Source organism: Mirounga leonina, unplaced genomic scaffold (genome assembly GCF_011800145.1).
Source record: "Mirounga leonina isolate KUSES-001 unplaced genomic scaffold, KU_Mleo_1.0 Mir_168, whole genome shotgun sequence".
Lineage (NCBI taxonomy): Eukaryota > Metazoa > Chordata > Mammalia > Carnivora > Phocidae > Mirounga > Mirounga leonina.
In genome coordinates, this window is record NW_023270426.1 from 23,914,886 (window position 1) to 23,940,787 (window position 25,902).

At 39.5% G+C, this 25,902-nt stretch overlaps 1 protein-coding gene across 1 annotated transcript in view; it reads right to left on the minus strand.

Annotated features, from left to right (window-relative positions):
* Positions 1 to 25,902, minus strand: part of NRG2 (neuregulin 2) — a 243,002-nt gene that overhangs the window by 207,358 nt on the left and 9,742 nt on the right. The gene's annotated exons all lie outside the window — the stretch shown is intronic.

Genomic DNA, 25,902 nt, shown 5'->3' on the forward strand with positions numbered 1-25,902 from the left:
TTTAATATTCAATTTCTCATTGAGCCATTCCAAACCTTCTGCTTTGTCCCCATTCATTCAATAAATAGTCTTCTTGGCTCTGTGCTCAATGCAAGGATACTATAGTTAAGTAAGAAGGATGCTATTTGTGCCCTCATGAAGCTTGCGGCATAAAGGGGGAGAAAGACCATTCAATATGCAGTTACAATAGAGCCTGACCCACCCTGCCGCAGGGATTAGATGTAAGAGTGCTATTAGGAGCACCTAGCAGGAAAAATTAAGCTAACCTGTGGAGTCAGGGCAAGCTTTCCAGGGGGAGATCATGCTTTCCTGAAACCTCAAGGAGAATAAGGAGTTCTTCAGGAAATAAGGTAAAGGGAGACGCTTTGGTAGAGGAAACATGTATGCAAAACTTTAAAGCAAGAAAAAACCTACATGCTCAAGTGTTCTTTTGTCAAGGAAATATTCTCTACCCAGCCCTTTAAAAAAATTTTTTCAGTTGATTGAGTTATAATTTATATATAGTGAAGTTTACCCTTTTAATGTGTATAGCTCTATGAATTTTGACAAACTTATACAGGCATGTAACCATTACAACGATCAAGATACACAGTATTTCTACCACCTTACAAAGTTCCATCGTGCCTCCTTCTACCCTTCCTGGCCTCAGACACCTGGCAACTACTGATTGGATTTCTGTCTCTATAGTTTTTCCTTTTCCAAATATCACATAAATGGAATCATACAGTATGTAGACTTTTCAGTCTGGCTCCTTTCACAGCACATAATGCTTTTCAGAGTGATTTATGTTGTCCTGTGTATCAGTAGTTTTTTTCTTTTTATTGCTGAACAGTATTCCATTGTATAGGTGTACCATGCTTTGTTTCCAGTTTTTGTAAAATACAGACAAAGCTGCTACAAATATTACCATCAAGGTTTTTGTGTGGGTATAAGTCTTCATTTCTCTTGGGTAAATAACTAGGAGTGGGACTGTTAATTCATAAAGTGAATGCAAGTTTAACTTTATAGGAAATTAACAAGCTGTTCCCCAAAGTGGCTGTATCATGTTGCATTCCCACCAGCAATGGGTAAGAGGTTCAGCTGTTCCACATCCTCACCAGCACTTGACATTATCAGTTGTTATAATTACTGCGGTATTAATTTAAGCTGCTCTTCCAGGTGCTTAGGGATAGCTCATTGTTATTTTAATTTGCATTTTCCTATTGATTAAAATGTCAAACATCTTTTCATGTATTTATTTGCCATCTGTCTGTCTTCTTTAGTAAAGTGTCTGTCCAAATGTTTTGCCTATTTTTCTTTCTTGGATTGTTTGTTTTCTTATTATTGAGTTTAGAGAATCTTTTACATATTCAGGTTACCAGTCCTTTATCAGTTATGTGTTTGTTTGTTTTTAAGATTTATTTACTTATTTTAGAGAGAGTTTGCGGGGAGGGGAGGGGGACAGGGAGAAGGAGAGGGTCTTAAACAGACTCTGCACTGAGCACAGAGCACAATGGTGGAGCATGATCTCACAACTCCGAGATCATGATCTGAGCCCAAATGAAGAGTCAGTCGCTTAACCGACGGTGCCAGCCAGGTGCCCCTCAGATATGTGCTTTTTAAGTGGTTCTTCCCAGTGGGTGGCTTGTCTTTTCCTTTTCTCAGACTATCTTTCAAAGACCAGATTTTGTTTTTATCTTGCAAAACCTGATTTATTAATTTTTTCTTTTTCTACCCAGCCTTTTAATCCTATTCCTTCCTACCCCTTTCCAACATGGTCTTCTTTCAATCATGCAGAAGTCTCCCACTTTTCCGCAAAAATCTTCACTTGCACTTCCTGCCCTTCCCCCATTGTTCCCGTCTGTTTTCTCTTTATTTCTCTGATGTATTTGGAATGGATAGTCTCTGGAAGCCTCCATTTCCTTACTATTTCGTCATCTCTAGATCTCTGAAATTTTGCATCCTTTCATACCACACTACCAAAACTAACCTCTGGATGTCACCAAAAAACCTCTTACGTGTCAATTCCAAGAATTTTCCAGACCCTAATTCTCTACTTCCTTTTGGCATAATCCTTCCTTCCAAAAATTACTTTTCAACCTCTTACTTTCCACGTTCACAAAAAACTGATTGAAGGTTGTATAGTATTCCCTTAGGGATTAATTCAGTTGTTATTTAATGTCATGTAAACAAGAGTTTATTTACTGAATAAAATCAACTTTTTTTGTTCTTCTGAATTCAAACTGAAGTAATAAATATGAACTTTTTAGGTGCTAAATTGCTCAGAGGTAGCTAATTCCCTTACATGAGCTGAATAGCGCCATTTCTTTTTTCAATGACTTCATTGTCTTTTTTTTTAAATCTATATTTCCAGTGATGTAAATTTCAGCACAACCTATGGTAGTGATTTTTATTACACATTTGAATTATTAGAGTCCAAATCAGTGAAGTTTTACCCTAGTTTTTTCATTATAATATGTATGTTCATCTACCTGCTAATCATGGATTAGGAAGAAATACAATCCAGGGGCTTCTGCTAGGACAGGAAGAAAAGTCGTTATTAGAATCACAACATTGTGGGGCACCTGGGTGGCTCAGTTGGTTAAGCGACTGCCTTCTGCTCAGGTCATGATCCCGAAGTTCTGGGATCGAGTCCCACATGGGGTTCTCACCTCAGCGGGAAGCCTGCTTCCTCCTCTGACCCTCTCCCTTCTCATGCTGTTTCTCATTCTCTTTCTCAAATAAATAAATAAAATCTTTTTTAAAAAAAGAATCACAATGTTATCTTCTATTATTTATTGGGTGGAGAAACTGAAATACAGTAAAATAGATTTTCCCCTCTAAAGTCAAATCATAAAAAGGGCACAGCAAAGAAATTTCAGTTTTGATTTCTGCCTTGTTGGAACCATAAATAGCAATTAGTTTCATTCGTCTTAGTTATCCCCTAATCATCAACCCTATCCTTTCTTTTGCCTTCTCTTTCCTTTTTATCTCCTCTATTTAGCATAATGACCAGAGAATGTGGCTTAATTAAATCACCCCGTTTCTCTCAACTCTAGGTCAAAGTAATTATTTTTGTTATCCCATCTAGCTCTTCTGCTAGCTTCCTTTCACCTGCTGCAAAGTCTGTTTTCTGATGGACAGCTCCTACTTCTTTTCTTCTTGAACAGAGCAAAACAGAGCAATGCCTAAAATTTTCCTGAAATTCCTTAGTGTCACAAAGCCAATGCAGGGAAATCAGTGCCCTGAAATCTTCTATGTTTCTGTCTTGAGAATATCGATGCATTCTGAGCACATTGGGAGGCAGCATCACATAGAAGAAAGAGCTTTGGAGTTAGGAAAACCTCAATTCAGATCAATTCTGAGCACCGCTTACCAGCTTTTTGACCAGAAAGTCAATATATCCTCTGAGCATATTTCCTCATCTGTGAAAGAGAAAATAACATCTATTTGAACTGGAAGCATGAGGAAAGAATCTGATACTTAGTAAGTACCTAGTACATTTCTGTCCCTTTCTTCCTCTGTGCCACAATAATTCTTCTTCTTTTTCTTTTTTTTTAAGACTTATTTATTTTAGAGAGAGAGCACACAAGCAGGGTGAAGGCAGAGGGAGAGTCAGAGAATCTCAAGCAAACTCCTTGCTGAGCACCGAGCCAGATGAGGGGCTCAATCTCCATCCCCAAGACCATGATCCAAGCTGAAATCAAGAGTGGGATGTTCAACCCACTGAGCCACCCAGGCGCCCCCCACACACAGTAATTCTTTTAATCAAGAATGACTCTTTGGGGTGCCTGGCTGGCTCAGTCAGTTGAGCATCCAATTCTTGATTTCAGTTCAGATCATGACCTCAGCACAGAGTTTGCTTGAGATTCTCTCTCTCCCTCTTCTTCTGCCCCTCCCCTGCTCACTCTTTCTAAATAAATAAATAAAATTTTTTTAAAAAAATCACACAGCAACTACAAGTCTGTAAACAAAGTTCAAGGATGGGACGCCTGGGTGGCTCAGTCGTTAAGCGTCTGCCTTCGGCTCAGGTCATGATCCCAGGGTCCTGGGATCGAGTCCCGCATCGGGCTCCCTGCTCCTTGGGAGCCTGCTTCTCCCTCTGCCTCTGCCTCTCTCTCTCTCTATCTCTCATGAATAAATAAATAAAATCTTTAAAAAAAAAAAAAGAAAGTTCAAGGCACTTTATATCCTTTTTTATCCCGAAATTTTGTTACATATACTATGTGAAGTAATTTAACTTTATTTTGAAACTCTTTTGTCACAGAGCACACGTGATCTTTGACTATTATACTTCTAGGAATCTGCCCTAGAATGTACTCAAGTGTGTGTGTATATATGTATATGTATATATATATTTATATTTATATATGTGCTTACTGCAGCTTATTCGTACTAACAAAGACTAGAAACAATTGGTTCAATATTATAGCATACTCATATGATGAAATGTTATCAACTCATTAAATAATAAACAATTGGGGGGCACCTGGGTGGCTCAGTTGGTTAGGCGACTGCCTTCGGCTCAGGTCATGATCCTGGAGTCCCAGGATCGAGTCCCGCATCTGGCTCCCTGCTCAGCGAGGAGCCTGCTTCTCCCTCTAACCTCCCCCTCTCATGTGCTCTCTCTCTCTCTCTCTCTCATTCTCGCTCTCTCAAATAAATAAATAAATCTTGTAAAAAAATAAACAATTGGGGTACCTGGGTGTCTCAGTCAGTTAAGTATCTGATTCCTGGTTTCAGCTCAGGTCATGATCTCATGGGTTGTGAGATTAAGCCCCTCATCTGGCTCTGTGCTCAGCAGGGAGTCTGCTTGAAGACTCTCTCCCTCTGCCCCTCCCCCTACTCTCTCTCTCTTTCTCTCTAAAATAAATAAATAAATCTTTACAAATAAATAAAAATAAATAACAATTAATAATTAAATAGCAACTGCATGCCTAGAACCTTATTAAATGATAAAGGAGAATAAAAAGAAGTATAAGGCATGTCTTATCCTGGAGGAGCATATGACCTATTTGGGAAAGGTCAAAGATGCACATGTCTCTGGCTTTAAATTTTATGTCTTATGTGAGACTCAACCCTTTGATTTGTGTTCTTGAAAAATAATCTTCGGGGTGCCTGTAGAGCATGCAATTCTTAATCTCAGGGTTGTGAGTTCAAGCCCCATGTTGGATGCGGAGCCTACTTTTTAAAAATAAATAAGAAATAAGAAAAAGAAAAAGAATCTTCTGGGTTAGGGGTTGGCAAACTCTACTTTGTGATGCATAATCCAAACTCCTTCCTATTTTTGTAAATAAAATTTTGTTGGAGCCCAGCCATGGCCATTCATTTACCAATTGTCTATGGCTACTTTCCTGATGCAGAGTTGAGTACTTGCAACAGAGACCATATGGCCCAGAGCCAAAAATACTAACTGTCCCTTTACAGAAAAAGTTTGTCACCTCCTGTCGTAGGACTTAAAAACAAAACAAAAAACCTTAAAAATGGTTTGGAATTAAGCTTGGTGGTTTTAAAATCTGTCCATAAATTTTTTGATACATTTTTTCTTTAAAAGGTAAAGCTTAATTCTCCTTTCTTTGCGTGTGGATCAAAACTTGGTGACTTCCTTCTAAAAAATAGAGTATGGCATAAATAAGGGTGTGTGACTTCTGAGATTAGATCATAAAAGATGTTACAGCCTCCTCTTCGCTCTTGTTCAGATCACCTGCTGAGAGGAAGCTAGTTGCTATGTTGTGAGGACATTCAAGTAATCCCGTGGAGAGGTCCATGTGGCAAGGAACTGAAACTTCTTGCCAACAGCTAGCCAGGAAATAATGCCTTCTACTGACAGCCACGTGAGGGAAACATCTTGGAAGTGGATCCCTCAGCTCTGGTCAAGCCTTCAAATAACTGGAGGCCTAACCAAGTCTTGACTACAACCTCATGAGAGACCCTGAGTCAGAATGAACCTGTTAAGCCACTCCTGAATTCTTTTTTTTTTAAGATTTTATTTATTTGAGACAGAGACAGAGACAGAGATAACGAGAGAGAGCAGGAGTGGGGAAGAGAGGGAGAAGCAGCCTTCCCACTGAGCAGGGAGCCCAATGTGGGGCTCCATCCCAGGACCCCAAGATCATGACCTGAGCCAAAGGCAGATGCTTAACAAACTGAGCCACCCAGGAGCCCCAACCACTCCTGAATTCTTGACCCACAAAAATTGTGAAACACTAAATATGTTGTTTTAAGCTACTAAATTTGAGGGTAATTTGTGATTCATCAATAGATAACTAATACAAAGCTGAAAACTTTAGATCCTCTAGAGCAGGGGGTTCATACCTTTTTCTTAAAGGGCCAGACAATGAATGTTTTAGGCCTGTGGGTCATATGATCTTCATTGCAGTGACCCAACTCTGCCACTGTGGCAGGAAAACAGCCACACACAACAGGTACACAAATGAGCATGACTGTGTTCCAATAAAACTTTATTTACAAAAACAGGTGGCAGGAAACTCTGGAAAGAGCCCAAATGTCCATCAACAGATGAATGGATAAAGAAGATGTGGTATATATATACAATGGAATATTATGCAGCCATCAAAAGGAATGAGATCTTGCCATTTGCAATGACGTGGATGGAACTGGAGGGTATTATGCCAAGTGAAATAAGTCAATCAGAGAAAGACAATTATCATATGATCTCAGTGATATGTGGAATTTAAGAAACAAGGCAGAGGATCATAGGGGAAGAGAGGAAAAAAATGAAACAAGATGAAACCAGAGAGGGAGACAAACCATAAGAGACTCTTAATCTCAGGAAACAAACAGGGTTGCTGGCGGTGGGGGAGAGGGGTGGGGGGACAGGGTGGCTGGGTGATGGACATTGGGGAGGGTGTGTGTTGTGGTGAGCGCTGTGTATTGTGTAAGACTGATGAATCACAGACCTGTACCCCTCAAACAAATAATACATTATATGTTAATAATAAAAAATAAGTAATTAACAAATAAATAAATAAATTGAAGCTGCAAACAAACAAACAAAAAAACAGGTGGCAGGCCTATAGGCCAGTTTGCCATCCTCTGGTTTAGAGAAAGCAATTTTAATGATATTAAGTAGTGTTTAGAAAAGAGTGGTAGAAGATGGGGGAATTTTCAGCTTCAGGTTGCAAAGCCAACTACCAGGGAAACCCATGATTGGGAAAGGCAATGTGCGCAATGTCATCACGATTCTCTTTTATCTTTCCCTGCTAGTTTTTGCCAAGAGGTTAGAGAAATAAAATAATTGCAAGGTGATGGGACTTTTCCCCCAAGAAATCTGATAGAATGAAGACTGAGCACCATCCAGAAAATAGGAAAAAACTCCTCTTCTGGGTTTTGTCAACCTCCTAGAGCCTGTGAGCACCAGTACCAGAACTGGTGTTTTAAACATGCAAAACAAGCTTATTTAGGGTGGGAGGAAGATTATTTCCCATTAACACCTAGAAAGAAGAACAAAGGACTGATAACTATTGGTGGAAATTAAAAAGGGACCCAAACTTTATTTAAGTCTATTTCTTAACATTATGCTCTAAGTATATCATATTCTCTTCATGGTCCTTAGAAGTCAAGAATTGTTCAGATCTGTAAATTTACCAAATACATCATCATCAGTAGTAGTAGTATTTTAAGTAGGCTCCAACATGGAGCCCAAACTCATGACCCTAAGATCAAGGCTGAGCTGAGATCAAGAGCCAGACGTTGAACCAACTGAGCCACCCAGGCACCTGTACCAAACACATTATTATGAAAAAAACTCCTACCTAACCAGAACCACACGCTAACGAGATGTCTGTTCGAAGGAAGCCTACCTGGATCTTACCATCCTAGTCAGAAGCCATTATTTTTAGGGCGCCTGGGTGGCTCAGCTGGTTAAGCGACTGCCTTCGGCTCAGGTCATGATCCTGGAGTCCCGGGATCGAGTCCCACATCAGGCTCCCTGCTCGGCGGGGAGCCTGCTTCTCCCTCTGGCCCTCTCCCCTCTCATGCTGTTTCTCTCTCTCTCAAATAAATAAATAAATAAAATATTTAAAAAAAAAAAAGAAGCCATTATTTTTAGTGGCGACTCCTCACCCTGCAGCCATGCCACTGCGGACCTATTGTGATCAGAGTTCATATTTACTGAGCATCTACTAAATACCAGGTGCTGGGGTGAGCACGTTACAGACACTCCTTCATAATCCCCCTAATAACCCTGTGTGGTCCCGTGTTGTTATCCCCAATTTATGGATGAGAAAAAAGCTGATGCTCAGTAGCTCATCCAAGGTCACTCAGCTACTAAGTGGCAGAGCTAGAGTTTGAACCTTGGCAGTTTACTTCTGGCGCCCGGGGTCCTAACTATCACTCTTTGCCAGCCCTGAGGAGAAAAGGTTAAGTGCAACACTGTGATAGCTGTGAGCTCACATTTGCTTTCAAAGAAGGTCAGCTTGGTTGAAGGAAGAGAATTCAAATGCATGAAACAATTGGAAAACACCTTTACAAGACGCCGTAGCAAACGATCATTATCACACCGCGGAATAGCATCTAATGGGGGCTGGTTCCTAAAACAGCACGTGAGCGAAAAACTACACTAGACAGATACTCCAAAATTCCTGAAACCTGCTCCTAAAGGATGGTTCTACAGACACAGTTTTATAAAGACACAACAGGTTCACGTCTCCCTTCTCATGCTTACTCTGGGATGTATCCTCAGTCAGGGGAAAGTTCCCTTCAAAACTTCGAATCTCTCTCCTCCCTTTCTCTCCTTTCCTCCCTCTCTGCGGTTCTGGAGAGTTGAATGTACATAGTTTAAAAAAACATGTGGTATTACTCCACTGTAATGCAAACCTAGAACAGAACGTAAATGCTAAGGTAACCCAGAGTAAAGAATATTAATAAATTCTTTTTTTATAAACACAGCACAGGAGTTAAGTACCTCGGGGGGCATTTTGACGGGTCTCTGTCATGGTGTAAACACGTCTATTTTTCCTTAGCCACCGTAGCCCACCCTGTGCATGGACATGAATCAGGCATAAGAACCTCTATCGCAAGCAGAGCGAATTACCCTCTCTTCTAGCTGTCTAGAATCAGTACAGGAATTGAGGTGCTTTTGGAGACAACGATGACAGAACATAGCTGGGATCGAGAAATTTAGGAACCACTGCCTGGAAAAGAAAAGAAAAGCCGCAAGAGGACAGGAAAGGACAATTAAGAATGTTCTCCCAGAGGGGTGCCTGGGTGGCTCAGTTGGTTAAGCGACTGCCTTCGGCTCAGGTCATGATCCTGGAGTCCCGGGATCGAGTCCCGGGATCGAGTCCCGCATCGGGCTCCCTGCTTGGCAGGGAGTCTGCCTCTCCCTCTGACCCTCCCCCCTCTCATGTGCTCTCTCTCTCCTCTCATCCTCTCTCTCAAATAAATAGATAAAATCTTAAAAGAAAAAAAAAAGAATGTTCTCCCAGAGAACTGATCTCAGAGAAAGAAGACAAAAAAGAAGACAGGATGGGAAAAGCTTTTTGCAAAAACCAGTACCTCCTGCATATTTCCAGTTCTCATATCAAGCCAATTTCGGAAGGGAGCTCGTTCACAAACAGAATCATTACAAGGTTAAAAAAGCAAAAACGAGGGGCTGAAACAGAGCCAGAGCTAGGATAAGCTGAGTGACACACTCCCCTTGGGCACCAAATTTAAGAGGTGTCCCCCAAAACTCAGCGATCCAATAAATAATATTGTAATGCAGTGGTTTGAAAAATCAAACTGGCAAACTACAGCCAGGCACCAGCTTTGCAAATAAAGTTTTATTGGAACCAGGGTCCGGTTCAGGGTGAAGTGACTGAGGCAGGATAGGCAGAACTCGGCAATAGAATTCTGTCTTTACTTAAAATGTTGACATTTTATTCATCGTGGATTTTTTGCACCGATTTTGAATTTTTAAAGACCATTACATTAAAACATTATTTATTTTGATTGCTGGGGGTTTTGGGCTCCCCTTAAATTTTGTGCCTTCCTCACCACACCCTAGTCCTGCCTGGGTTGTAAAAGAGAGAGAGGAAGCAGGAAGGGACAGTGGTTTAAAAACTCATGCAGGGATTTGGGGTCAAGACCTAAAGCAGAAAAGTGGGAGAGTCCGTTTTATCCTGCTGTGTGCATTCTGTGCCCTGGGCGCCCTCATGCCAGTGAAGGCCGTTCTTTCATTGAGCTCCTTCCCTTGGCTTGGCAGCTGCACTCACTTTCATATGCAGGTTCTGGAATGCTGGGAGCTGTATGGCAGCCAACATCTCTCCTCTCCCTTCTCAAACATGACGTTCTCTGTAATTCAGTTACAGACACCTCTTTCCTTAGCCTTCTCACCCAGGGAGCCTGATCAAGGAATCTAAGAACGAAGCCTCATTTGCCTTCTCTGGGTATGCAAGTGAATTTGCATATATCTTGTGTCCATTTGCATTCCCCTCACATGGGGCATTTAGAATAAAAACAACATTCATGAATCAAAATGAAGCTTGTTCCATTCTTTCTCTGTCAAAGTATGGTGTAAGTAAAAGGATACCACAGTGTGAGAAGGAGCTGAAATTATATTTGCCAGGGTTATGTGTAGTTTTAAAAGCAAACCAATTTGGTGGCATTTACCACCACAAAATTGGCGTTTAATATTTATGGGATTAGCCTTGGAGAAATCACCCATGACTGAAATAGCCACCCCCACCACTACCATTCTTCTAGAAATTTGGGCCGAGAGCCCCTAGAAGCTAAAACTACTTTTCCTTCTCCAAGTCACCACTTAGAGGGTGGGAAGCCTGATGGTTCTACTTAACTGATTTCTCCATTTGGGGTGAAGTGGATGAAGAACCAATTACAAAGGAGAAAAGGAAGAAGGACTGTTGCTCTTCATCCTCCCTCAGCCCTTCTGGAAGCTGAAAGAACTCGGGAAAGGAAAAGAGCAGTCTGGTATGAACACTGCACAGAACTTCATCTAAAGAAACAAACCAGTGGACCAGGACTACGAATGCAAAATAAGATGGAGCTCAAAATGATGAAAATTGATATCACAAGTAATAAGGGCAAGTTCATTACAGAGTTGTTTTAAAAAGTGGAACAGATAAGTAAGAATACACCAACATGCTCCAGCACTGTCTAAGAGAACCAGAGGGTGTGAGCCTTGCAATCTGTGTGACAGGTAGAGAGTTCAGTGAAGAAGCATGACTCAAATCCTTCACAGCTTGGGAAAAAAATCCCTTAGTTCATTTAACCTTATTTAAAAATATCCAATTCTTGAAGCGATTTTCCGGCTATTGGATGATTTGTAACCAAGAAAAGGGGTGCTCTGGACAATGAACTTCTATTTTCAAACAGATACACCTCTGTATAATTTAATGTAGTGGCCCTGGTTTATAATTCAGTTTTGTAAATTTGGTTAGTAGGAATTGATGCCCAATTCAACTCTTGGTTGAATTGATCAAATCAAGCTTCTGACCAACCTGTCACTAAGCCTTATCATTTCTTCCTTTAAAATGTCATATGTGGGCGCCTGGGTGGCCCAGTCGGTTAAGGGTCTCCCTTTGGCTCAGGTCACAATCCTGGGGTCCTGGGATCGAGCCCCACATCTGGCTCCCTGCTCAGCAGAGAGCCTGCTTCTCCCTCTCCCTCTGCTGCTCCCCCTGCTTGTGCTCTCTCTCTCTCTCTGTCAAATAAATAAATGAAATCTTTTTTAAAAATTTCAAAAATGTCATTTGCATCTAGAGAAATACTATGACAAGCATGCAGAGGTAGATGAGCAGATGGGCTCTCTTACCACTGTTCTCATAGGCACTAGAAAAATCTTGGAAATAATGTAATGTCCATCATTATGAGACTGGTTAAATATATTATGGTAAATTCATACTCTGTGAAACTCCCGACACTACTAAAGAGAGTAAGATAGATTTGTATGTAACAATATGGAAATATTTCTAAGATGTATTATTAAATAATCTACATTTCAGAACAGTTTAAGTATTATGATCCAATTTAAGTAAAACGAAGTATACATACATATATACACATACATGTATGTGAGTGTATGATATTTGTTTATGATCAAAACTTTCTGAAACGATATCAGTATTAGTAGTTACTTGTTGAAAGTGGTCTTGGGAAGGACTGTGGGACCAGTAGCCTTTTATAAAGGAAGAAGGACTGTTGCTCTTCATCCACGTTTACAATGGTCATGCAGTCCTTTTATATTGAATATTAATTTATAGTGATTAATGTATAGTAACTGAACTAATTAATATATTCTATATACAATTTACTAATTCACACACACACACACAAAGTGAGTGCAGGTGTAAGCACTAATACATATGAAAGAAAACATGCCAAACAATTACAGTATTTCTCATTAAGTAGTTGGATGCTAGGTGCTTTTTATTTGCTTCCTTAAATATTATTTTTCTAGATTTTTATGATGATCCTGGGATAGTTTCCTTGCTGTAAATATATTCATTGTTTATTCTTTTCAAGTTACAAAAGTAACTTGTTTTTAAAGTACAAAACCTAGAAAATACACATGGAATTAAAGGAACACTATGAAAATTCACCTATAACCTCAGCAGCCAAAAATAACCATGGCTAACCTTTTTGTGTATGTCCTTCTAGACCCTTTGCTGTGTTTTTTTGTCTTGTTGAAAAGATGATCATTATAGGGGCACCTGGATGGCTCAGGTGGTTAAACGTCCGACTCCTGGTTTCAATTCAGGTCATGATCTTAGGGTCCTGGGATTGAGCCCCATATCCAGCCCCATGCCAGGCTCTGCGTGGAGTCTGCTTGTCCCTCTCCCTGCCCCTCTGCCCCTTCCCACTCTCTCTCTCTCTCAAATAAACAAAATCTTAAAAAAAAAAGATGATTATTATATCTGTTCTGTGATTTGTGTTTCTGTTTGTTAGACATATTATCCAGAACATTCCCCTAGGTACATAAAGTATTATCCAATATTATTTTTGATAACTTCACAGTATTCCATTTTATGGAGATATCATAATTTACTAGGTCAACTCTCTACTTCTGGACTATCCCGACTGGGCATTTTTTTTACTATATCTTTATATCTACCTCATTATTTCCTCTGGGTGGATTCCTAAAACTGAAATTCCTGGGTCAAAGGGTAAGGTGTTACTTTTTCTTATTGTGGTAAAATATATATAACATACAATTTACCACTTAACCTTTTAAAGTACACAACTCAGGGATGCCTGGGTGGCTTAGTCAGTTAAGCATCTGCCTTCAGCTCAGGTCTTAATCCCAGCGTCCTGGGATTGAGACCTGCCTGGGGCTCCCTGCTCAGCGGGGAGCCTGCTTCTCCCTCTGCCTGCCGCTCCCCCCCGCTTGTGCTCTCTCTCTCTCTCTCTTTCTCTGACAAATAAATAAATAAAATCTTTTTTTAAAAAAAGTATACAATTCAATGGTATTAAGTACATTTATGATGTTGTGCAACAATCAACATCATCCAATTTCAGAACTTTTTCATCATCACTAACAAAAATCTTGTACCCATTAAGCAGTCATTTCCTTTTTTATATATTTTATTTATTTATTAGAGAGAGAGAGAGAGCATTAGAGAGAGAGCAAGCACGAGTGGGGGTTAGAGGGAGAGAGAGAAACAGGCTCCCCGCTGAGCAGGGAGCCCGATGCGGGACTTGATCCCAGGACCCTGGGATCACGACCTGAGCTGAAGGCAGATGCTTAACTGACTGAGCCACCCAGGCGCCCCTCATTTCCTTTTTTAAAATAATATTTTATTTATTTACTTGAGAGAGAGAGCATGAGCAGACTCCACACTGAGAGCAGAGCCCAACATGGGGCTCAATCCCACGACCCCGTAATCACGACCAAGCCAAAGCCAACAGTTTGACCCTCAACCGACTGAGCCACCCAGGGGTCCCAAGCAGTCATTTCCTATTCCCTCCTTCCCTTAGTCCCTGGCAACCACTAATCTGCTTTCTGTCTCTATTGGGCCATAGAGACTGACTTGCCTCAGTATCCAGATTTGCCTATTTTAGATAGTTCATATACATAGAATCTTACAATATTTGGCCTTTTGTGCTTAGCTTCTTTCACTTAGCATAGTGTTATTAAGCTTCATCCATGCTGTAGCATATATTAGTATTTTATTCCTTTTTATGACTGAGTAATATTTCATATGGTTATATTTTGTTTATCAATTCATCTGTTGGCGGACATTTGGGTTGTTTCTACCTTTTGGCTGCTTTGAACATTCATGTACAATTCTTTGTTTGAACATCTGTTTTCTGTTCTTTTGGATATATATCCAGGAGTAGAATTACCAGATCATATGTAATTCTATATTTAACTTCTTGCCAAACTGTTTTCCACAGTAAGCTTCACCCACTTACATTCCCATCAGCAACGTAGGAGAGTTCCAATTTCTTCACATCTTCATTAACACTTGTTATTTTCTGTTACTGTTGTTTTAAATTCTTTTTTTATTCATTTAAGTAATCTCTATACCCAACATGGGGCTCAAACTCATGACCCCAAGATCAAGAGTTGCACACTCTTCCTACTGAGCCAGTCCAGGTGCCACCTCCTTTTTAATTTGCTGTTGTTGTTGTTTACTGATCACCCCAGTGAATGTGAAGTAATATCTCATTTTGATTTTGATTCACAGTTCCCTAATGACTAATGATGTTGAGCATCTTGTCATGTTCTTGTTGCCCATTTGTATATATCCTTTGGAGAAATGTCTATTCAAGTTCTTTGTCCATTTTTTTAAAAGATTTATTAATTTTTTTGTGAGAGAGAGAACGGGGGGAGGGGCAGAAGGAGAGGGAGAGAGAGTCTTTAAGCAGACTCTGCACTCAGCATGGAGTCTGACCTGGGACTCGATCTCACCACCCTGAGATCATGACCTGAGCCAAAACCAGGAGTTGGATGCTTAACGACTGCACCACCCAGGTACCCCTCTTTGATCCATTTTGAATTAGTTTTTGCCTATGGTGTGAGGTAGGGATCCAACTTCGATTTGTTTGTTTGTTTGCATGTGGCTATCCAGTTTCTCCAGCACCATTTGTTGAAAAGACTCTTCTTTTCCCCATTGAATCATTTTGGAATTCTTGTTGCAAATCAAAGTATTACTTTAAGATTAGAAAACAAAACCAAAGTAATAAAAAAGTACTTTTCATTAGATTCTTATGCCCTCATGCTCAGATTGATGTAATGGCCTTCTAATTATCTTGTTTATCAGTGACAGAGCAGAGTAATATCTCTTTTTGTTTTATTTTGTCTTAAGTAGGCTCCACACCCAGTATGGAGCCTAATTTGGGGCTTGAACTCACAACCCTGAGATCAAGACCTGAGCTGGGATCTAGAGTTGGACACTTAACCAACTGAGCCACCCAGGTGTCCCATAATATCTCTTTATTACCACCATGTTATTAAATCCTTCATTTATAAATATTTATTGATCGCCTACTTGATGTAGACAAAGAATTTTCTCAATTGGTTGGGATTGAGTTATATAGCTGTAAAGCTTTCAATAACACTCTCCAAGTGAATCAGATTAGTATTAACTGGTGACTAGACCTCAGAGCATAGTTACCTACCAAACTACAGTCATCTGTACCTCTTAGCCTAAAATGATCAACCAGCCTTACCCATTGCTTCTACTATAGATGGATTAGAAGGAAACTTGAGTTAAAATCTATTCAAGAACAAAGGAGTAAGGAGATATATCCTTTTTAGCAAGGAATAAAAATAATATTTTAATCCCCAAATCAACTGTCATTTATTCTTTCCACACATTAACTGGATGCCTACTATGTGTCCCAAGATTATAAGAAGGAATAAGATTCAGATGCTGTGCTCTAATTGTTCACAGTTTAGCAAAGGAGACAGTTATTTTTAAAGATAAATTATAATCCAACATTGTAAGTGCAATTAAAAAAATGTGTATAAAACACCGTAGGAACACTAGAGTGCAGCAAGTTTAATAATAGGAAGATTCCTTTTTTTCCTTAATAGATCTGTTAAATTTCCACTATAATTATCTGGAAACTATTTGTTATAGTATTTCCCCATCACCAGTTTATCTTTTAATTCCTTCATTTACAAACATTTATTGATTACCTACTTGATGCAAAGAAATTTCTCTTCTGGTTGGGATTGAGTTACATAGCTGTAAAACTCTCAATAACACTTTCCAATCTTGTGATACATTTAAAAATTATATAAAATTAATATATTAGAAAAAATAATACAGGGGCGCCTGAGTAACTCAGATGGTTAACCATCTGCCGCTGGCTCAGGTCATGGTCCCAGGGTCCTGGGATCAAGCCCTGCATCGGGCTCCCTGCTCAGCAGGAAGCCTGCTTCTCCCTCTCCCACTCCCTCTTCTTGTGTTCCCTCTCTCGCTGTGTATCTCTCTGTCAAATAAATAAATAAGATCTTTAAAATAATAATAACAATATAGTATGAGTTAACAACACAAGAGCTCTGACCTAAGAACCAGATGATTAGTCTAGATTAGCAGTTCTCGGTGATGGGGTCTCAGTACAGTAACTATAAATTGTGCAGCATGTCACCGTGTACCCTTAAGAGTTAAGATGTCAGAGTTTGTACATTATTTCACACAAGCACACATACAGAATTGAAGATAATTCTTCAATAACATCATTTTCATTTATTTGCATCCTTCTATATACTTACTTGAGAGGTTTAGTTACAAAGTCTCAGGAGGGAAAGAATGATGTATCCAGTATAGATTCCATGAAAAATTCAAAGAATGGGTAGCATTTGGAGATAAACTGGAGGAGAGTACATCCCCCTATGTGGGAAAGTTACAAATGTGCATGATGTATTAGGAGAAATAATTAGACTGGCTTAGCTGAGCGGAGATTTATAGAGGAGTAATGGTAATGTGATAAGGATACTGTTAATACTGTAAAATGATAATACCAAATTTAAGATACAAAGAGATTTCAACAGGGCCTTGACCATCTTCATCTATGTTCATCAGGCACTTGAAGAAGAACATCAGGCAAAGCCACTCTGGGAATATAGTAATAATAATAAAAGTTAAAATTGAGTATTTACCATTTTTTTCTAGGCATCATTCTAAGTGTTTTACATGTATTAAGCCACTTATGGCCATACAACAGCCATATGAGGTAAATATAATTATTCTCCCCATTTTGCTGAGGCTTAGAAAAGTTACAGTTCTTGCCCAAAAGCCCAGAGCTAGCCATGATTTGAACCCAGGCAACTCTATAGTGCCTTTCTTCTTATCTTCTTCCTATCTAATATTATAATAATCTAGAATAGAATAGTTAGTATGAAGGAAAAACCTGAACAGCCAAAAAAGATGTTAAAACTTTTTAATGTCTTTCATTTTGCCAGAAGGAATTTCCTCAGGCTCAAGGCCTATTGACTTTTATCTTAGGCACAATTTTAACAAGTGTGTTATTTTTAAAACCCATGGGAGCTGGTAAGGAACAAATAAACATGCTGATTTCTGAGAGAAAAGTCAAGAAGGAACAGCAAAAATTAGAATACTGACGAAATTTAAAATGCACAGCAAGTCTGGGTATCTTTTAGGTCACAACAAACACGCATACCTACTGTATCACCAATGAGGGTATCACTGTGCCAGAACATAGAACTGATATTCCTAATAATTATCCTGAGTCATCAATTAAGAGTTAAATTATTGGGGCACCTGGGTGGCGCAGTAGGTTAAGCATCTGACTCTTGGTTTCGGCTCAGGTTGGGATCTCAGGATGTGAGATCAAGCCCCACATTGGGCTCTGCACTCAGCGCAGAGTCTGCTTGAGTTTCTCTCTTCCTCTCCCTTTGCCCCTCCCACCCTACCCCTCCACTCTCTTTCTCTCTTTCTCTCTCATTCTCTAAAATAAACAAATAAATTTTTTTAAAAAAGTTAAATTATGGTCGGGGCACCTGGGTGGCTCAGTCAATTGGGCATTTGACTCTTGGTTTCGACTCAGGTCATGATCCCAGGGTCGTGAGATCGAGCCCCCTCATAGGGCTCTGCGCTCAGCACAGAGTCGGCTTAATATTCTCTGCCTCTCCCTCTGCCCCTCCCCCCACTCATGCACACATGCTCTCTCTCTTTAGATAAAATCTTTAAAAAAAAGTTAAATTATAGTCAACACTCTGTTTAAGAGAGGGTCAGACCTCAAACCAGAGGCTCCTCTCCCAGAAACTTTATCCCAGAGAAAGATTGTAATGAGAGGAAACCTAAGGTCATGGAAAGACTATTTCCTTTTTCCAGTATAATTAACTTACAGTGTTATATTAATTTCAGGTGTACAACATAGTGATTCAACAACTCTATATTCAGTGCTCATCACAATAAGTGTACTCTTCATCCCCTTCACCTATTTTACCCATCCCCCACCCCACCCACCAGCTACCCTCTAGTAGCCACCAGTTTGTTCTCTATATTTAGCAGTTAGCTAGAAGACTATTTCCAACCAAGCAAATGGAAAGGCCAGAATCTTCTGACAGAGATAAACTTCTTTTCAGGGAATTTTTCACTATCTTTGATGGACACGATCAGGAAATGTGACTTAAGTTGAGAGGAACCTCAGGGGTGCCTGGATTGCTCAGTCCGTTTAGTGTCCAACTCTTGGTTTTGGCTCAGGTCATGACCTGAGGGTTGTGAGATCCAGCCCCGTGTTGGGCTCCACATGGAGTCTGCTTGAGATTCTCTCCCTTTCCCTCTCTCTCCTCCTCTCCTCCTCTGCCCCTCTCCCTGCTCATGCGCTCTCTCCCTCTCAATAAATAAATAAAATCTTAAAAAAAAAAAAAAGTTGAGAGAAACCTCAGCCTCAGACAGTGGAGAAAAATATGGGCTGAAATAATCCTGGTTCCAAAAACTAGAGCAAACTCTTCTCTTCTGCTTACAAAATAAATCTAGGCTGCCTTGAGGGGGGGAAAAAAAGACATGTATTTGTTTCAATCCAAAGTAAATACAAGAACAAAATCTGACAAAGCTACAGTTTTTATATAGCTACTGAGAAAATATTAACTAAAATACTAGCAAATAAAATTCAGAAGCATTTTTTAAAAATTAAACACCAGACTAAATAGGATCACATCAGGAATGCAAGAATAGTTCAACATCAGGGAATTTATTGTAATAACTAACCATATTAACAAATCAAAAGAGAAAAGGCATATTATCATCACTTTTGAGTGATTTATTGATTGATTTATTCAGCCAACAAATTTTCATTATGTATCTATTGTGTACCAGGTGCTGAAGATATGGCAGTGAGCACAAACAGAAAAAGTCTTTGCTGGTAACAGCTTACATTTTAGTCAAGGTAGATATACAATAAACAACTAAGCAAATAAATAAATAACATCTGTAATTACATGCTATGATGAAAATAAAGCAAGTTAAGATGATGGTAAGAAGGATGCTATTTAATATAGGGTGATCAGGGAAGGCTCTCTGTTAAGATTACTTTTTTAAAAATATTTTATTTATTTATTTGACAGAATGAGGGAGAGCACAGCAGGGGGAGGGGTAGAGGGAGAGAGAGAAGCAGGCTCCCCACTGAGAAGGGAGCTCAATGCAGGGCTCAATCCCAGGACTCTGGGATCATGACCTAAGCCGAAAGCAGACGCTTAACCCACTGAGCCACCCAGGTGCCCCCTGTTAAGATTACTTTTGAGCAAGACCCAAAGGAAGTGAATGGGCTAGCCAAGAGAATGTCTGGGGAAAGAGGGTTCTGGGTAGAGAAAAGAGCAAATACAAAGGCCCTGAAATGGGAAAGAGCCCATATTTTTAGGGATGCCAATATGGCAGGCATAGAGTAAACAAAATGGAGACTAGAAGAACATAAGGTTAGAGAGGCAGAAGGCAGAGAAGACAGATCATGTATGACCTGTAAGCCATGGTAAGAACTTTGGTTTTTATTCTGATTGAGACCTGTAATCACTAAAAGGTTTTGAATAGAAAAGTGGCATGATCCGACATCCATTATAAAAAGATTTCTTCTGACTACTAGGATGAAAATTTGCTCTAGGGTTAAAGGTAGGAAAGTAGGTGAGCAGATAGGAAAATGCTGCAAGAGTCTAAGTAAGGAATGGTAGTAGCAAGCCCCAGGATGGTGGTAAATGAAGGTGGGGAAAAGTGGTTATACCCCGGATATGTTATGAAATCTATTATACTATGAAGCTGGCTTTTTTTTCTAATTAGGAATTCTTGGTATATATATTTTCTCTGTATCAGTTCAATTTTCCAGAGAAAAATCCTCCTATTTCCTCCCTGGAGATCACAACAGTCTGGCTGCAAGCTTTCTGGAGTTGGGTAGGGAAAAGAGCAGAATGTCCTGTTTAGAATACAGACTTCTATGTCTTCATATCATACCTTTGTTTTCTTTTTTTTTTTTTTAAGATTTTATTTATTTATTTAGGAGAGAGAGAATGAGAGACAGAGAGCATGAGAGGGAAGAGGGTCAGAGGGAGAAGCAGACCCCCCGCTGAGCAGGGAGCCCGATGTGGGACTCCATCCTGGGACTCCAGGATCATGACCTGAGCCGAAGGCAGTCGCTTAACCAACTGAGCCACCCAGGCGCCCATACCCTTGTTTTCATACCCAGTCCTCAGAGCCTGATACCAAAGTCCAGAGCTTTCCTAATTCAGTTTTTCCAGAGAAGGTGACTTCCTTCTGCCTGGTGAGGGAAAGGAAACATTTGACTTCTTGGGGTGAGAAGGGGGGGTGAGTATCAGCTAGAGCCCAGATTTATTGCACTTTGCTTTATTGTGCTTCGCAGATACTGTGTTTTTTACAAATCAAAGGTTTGTGGCAACCCTGTGTTGAGCCAAGTTATCGGCACCATTTTTCCAGTAGCATTTGGAAAAATTTCACTTCACCTCTCTGTGTCACATTTTGGTAATTCTTGCAATATTTCAAACTTGTTCCTTATTATATTTGTTACGGTGATCAGTAATCAGTGATTATGACTCACTGAAAGCTCAGATGATGCTTAGCATTTTTTAGCAATCAAGTATTTTTAATTAAGGTATGTACATTGTTTTTTTTAGACATAATGCTATTGCACACTTACAGTATAGGATACACATAACTTTTACAGGCACTGGTTAAGAAAGTATTGGGATACTTACTTAATGCAGCAGTCTGGAACCAAACCCACAATATCTCTGAGGTGTGCCTGCATATATTCTTCACCCCTCCAATTCCTGTGGTTTTCTCAGGTTCCATGGGACAAATCTGTTTGCTTGTTACTGGTGTCTTCTTCCTCTGCAGTTCCTAGGTTTTACCATTCTCTGACTTCTTAAGTCATTTCGTCATTTCCCCATCCACTTTTAGCCCTCACGTACTATAACCTGGAGTTAAAAACATCTCCTAATGTCATTGAATATGGAGTTCATGCTTATATCTCTTGTTATCCTCCTACAAATGCCTTTAAACATGTTAAATATGCTATGGGGCGCCTGGATGGCTCAGTCGGTTAAGCGGCTGACTCTTGATTTCAGCTCAGGTCATGAACTCGGGGTCGTATCAAATGAGCTCCACATTCAGTGAGGAGTCTGCTTGAGGATTCTCTCTCTCTCTCTCCTTTTGCCCCTCTCCCTGCTTGCCCTCTCTCTGCTTGCCCCATCTTATAGATCACCACTTAAAAAATAACAAAAGCAAACAACAACAACAGCAAAAAAGCTCATGTACACAGCATAATACAAAGAAAAAGCTCTCACTTAGAGGGAGCTTTGGCAGGAAGTCAGTCTTACTTCAGCAGAACCTGATGTCCCTTGATCAATACAGAAAGTGAGTATCTGGCATCATGGGAATGAGGAAATGAAGCTTAACACTTGGTTTTAAAAGAAACCAATGGCTGACAGCAACTTGACTGAATACAGCGTTAGCTATATAAATAAGGTTGAAAAACACTCACCTGGCATAAGTGTATTCACCCTGATGAATGATTATTTCCAATAATAGCTACTGTACCATAGGAAAGAAAGTAACTGCAGCTTTCTTATGGTTTGGTCATGAATATTCACTCAGTCATTTTGTTAGTCAACAAATATTAATGGTACAATGGGGACTTTTGCACTCTATTAATATTCTGAGTTCCCCTTCGAGATATGACACTATATTTAACAATATAATAAAGAAACATAGAAACATAAAACAAATACACAGTCCCTTCCTTCAAAAATCTTTTATTCAAAGGCAAGAAAAAAATAGACAAATGACAAAACTGGTATTTGTTTCTAAAGACAATAAACACAAGGGGCTATAAAAGTTCTTCTTTAAAATATACATATATTGGGGCACCTGGGTGGCTCAGTCGTTAAGCGTCTGCCTTTGGCTCAGGTCATGATCCCAGGGTCCTGGGATCGAGTCCCGCATCGGGCTCCCTGCTCCTCGGGAAGCCTGCTTCTCCCTCTCCCACTCCCCCTGCCTGTGTTCCTGCTCTCGCGGAGTCTCTCTGTCAAATAAATAAATAAAATCTTTAAAATATATATATATATACATATATTGCTATTTGTCTTGAATTCTCTTTTTTCAACTCCATATGTTTTTAGTTATTGATGAAAATTGTTTATATACCAGATGGTTTTTTCAATTAAAAAAAAAAAGCACATTTTAGGGCACAGTGTAGCAGCACCATCTGTTTGGACTTATTTCCCTGGCTGACATGTGTAGGTCAGCTCAGTGGGTAACAGTAGTAAGATGATCATTTGGAGTTTTAAAATTCCTTTGAGAGATTAATTTGTGTTATATCATGTAAATGTAACCACATCAAAAGAAGGTAAGTTGGATCTCTTTGGTACAATTAAAATACAAAGAAATACACAAAGAGGAGAGCCTGGGTGGCTCAATGGTTAAGTGTCTGCCTTTGGCTCAGGTCATGATCCCAGGGTCTTGGGACCCAGCCCTGCACTGGGCTCCCTGCTCAGCAGGAAGCCTGCTTCTCCCTCTCCCACTCCCCCTTGCTTGTGTTCCTGCTCTAGCTATCTCTCTCTCTGCCAAATAAATAAATAAAATCTTTTTAAAAAAGAAATACACAAAGATATCTTTACTAACCTTGATTCTGTGGAAATATTCCAGATCAACAGATTGAAGAAAGGTTTTATTTAAAATAGTTTTGCAGATAGGTGTGAACTCAAGATCAGATTAATCTGTGATGGGCCAATATTCAAGAATGTAATTTCCATTTCTGTAGAGTATTAACAAGAAATTTTAGTTTGTGTATGCAAGGTCAACTTAAAAGCAACATGCAAACTACCCAGTTAGCAGCCTCCATCCCATCTCAGTTTCTATACCATTAACAGAAACTATCTCACAAATAAATGCTTTCTCTCAAATGAACTCCCAGGCACAGTAATGTCAAATGAGCCTCCAAGCTTTTAATATAGAAAGGAAGAGGAAGTTTAAAAAGCTTTAAGCAGGGGCACCTGGGTGGCTCAGTCATTAAGCGTCTGCCTTTGGCTCGGGTCATGATCCCAGGGTCTTTGTATCAAGCCCCGTATCAAACCCCACATCGAGCTCCCTGCTCGGCGGGAAGCCCGCTTCTCCCTCTCCCACTCCCCCTGCTTGTGTTCCCTCTCTCACTGTATCTCTCTCTGTCAATAAAGAAATAAAATCTTAAAAACAAAAAAAAAAATAATAAAAAAATAAAGAGCTTTAAGTAAAGATGACTCCTTCTTCCATCTGTAAAAAGCAGATATATAACATTTTACCCCCACTAGATTGGCGAAATTTACCTGTAATAATACCAAATATGGACAGTAAGTAGAATTCTTGTAAACTGTGAGAGAATTGAAAACTATTTGGTATTAAATACCTCACAAAGTTGAATATTTGTATACTCCCCAACACAGCAACCCTACTCCTATGTGTACAACCAAGAGAAACACTTTGCATGTGTCACCAGGAGGCATAAGAATTTTTATAGCAATGATGTTTATAATTTTTTAAAAGGCTGGAAACAACTATTTATCAACAGGAGAGTAAATTGCAATATATTCATACAATAGAATGATATGTGGTACTGAAAATCAACAATCATTATATACAACAACATGAATGAAACTGGGCAACACAGTGTTGAGTAAAAGGGGCAGATCCCAGAAAACTATATTTTGGATGACAGCATTTTTCTTTCTTTTTATTTATTTAAGTTAAATTAATTAACATAGAGTGTATTATTAGTTTCAGAGGTAGAGTTCAGTGATTCATCAGTCTTAAAATACACCCTTAGTGCCATCCTTAGTGTCCATCACCCAGTTACGCCATCCTCAACCCCCCACCCCCAGCAACCCTCAGTTTGTTTCCTATGATTAAGAGTCTCTTATGGTTTGTCTCCCTCTCCGGTTTCATCTTGTTTTATTTTTCCCTCCCTTCCCCTATGCTCCTCTGTTTTGTTTCTTAAATTCCACATATGAGTGAAATCACATGATAATTGTCTTTCTCTGATTGACTTATTTTGCTTAGCATAATACCCTCTAGTTCCATTCACATCATTGTAAATGGCAAGATTTCATTTTTTGATGGCTGAGTAATATTCCATTGTATATATATACTACATCTTCTTTATCCATTCATCTGTCGATGGACATCTGGGCTCTTTCCATAGTTTGGCTATTGTGGACATTGCTGCTATAAACATTGGGGTGCAGGTGCCCCTTCAGATCACCACATTTTTATCTTTGGGGTAAATCCCTAGTAGTGCAGTTGCTGGGTTGTAGGGTAGCTCTATTTTCAACTTTTTTTTTTTTAAGATTTAATTTATTTATTTGACAGAGAGAGCAGGAACACAAGCAGGGGAGTGGGAGAGGGAGAAGCAGGCTTCCTGCCAAGCAGGGAGCCCGATGTGGGACTCGATCCCAGGACCCTGGGATCATGACCTGAGCCAAAGGCAGATGCTTAACAACTGAGCCACCCAGGCGCCCTCTATTTTCAACTTTTTGAGGAACCTCCATACTGTTTTCCAGAGTGCCTACATCAGTTTGCATTCCCACCAACAGTGGAAGGGGGTTCCCCCTCACCAACATCTGTTGTTTCCTGACTTGTTAATTTTAGCCATTCTGACCAGTGTGAGGTGGTGTCTCATTGTGGTTTTGATTTGTATTTCCCTGATGCCAAGCGATGTGGAGCTTTTTTTTCATTTGTCTGTCGGCCATTTGTATGTCTTCTTTAGAGAAATGTCTGTTCATGCTTCTGCCCATTTCTTGATTAGATTATTTGTTCTTTGAGTGTTAAGTTTAATAAGTTCTTTATAGATTTTGGATACTAGCCCTTTATCTGATAAAACATTTGCAAATATCTTCTCTCATTCTTGCAGCATTTTTCTAAAGCTCAAAAACATACAGGTCAAACAACATATCGTTTTAGCATAGATACATTTGTCAATAAAACTAAATTTTAAAAGAAAACAGCAATGGAAAGATAAGCATAAAATTCAGGATACTGGGTACGCTTGAGGATGGAGGAAGAGATAGAGGAGGAACCCAGGCAGAGGTAGATACAAGTTACTGGGAAATGTTCTAGTTCTTTGTTGGGTAGTTCATGATATTATCAAGCTTTACAGCTAATACATGTGTTATATAGGTCTTTTGTATGTATTAAAAAGAAAAATGTTAAGAGATTGATCTAGTTCATCCTGACCTACTCCAAGTGAGAGCTGATACTTCTTCTTTTTAAGATTTTTAAATTTTTTAAAAAGTAATCTCTACTCGAACTCACAACCCCAAGATCAAGAGTCACATGCTCCAACAACTGAGCCAGGCAGGCACCCCAAGCTGATGCTTATTCTGCATATAAAGAAACTGAAATTATGGCCCTATCTTCAAATAAGTAATGAGACAAAGAGTTCTGCAAAATAGAAGCCCTCTCTCAAAGATATGGATAGATTTTATTTTATTTATTTTTAAGATTTTTATTC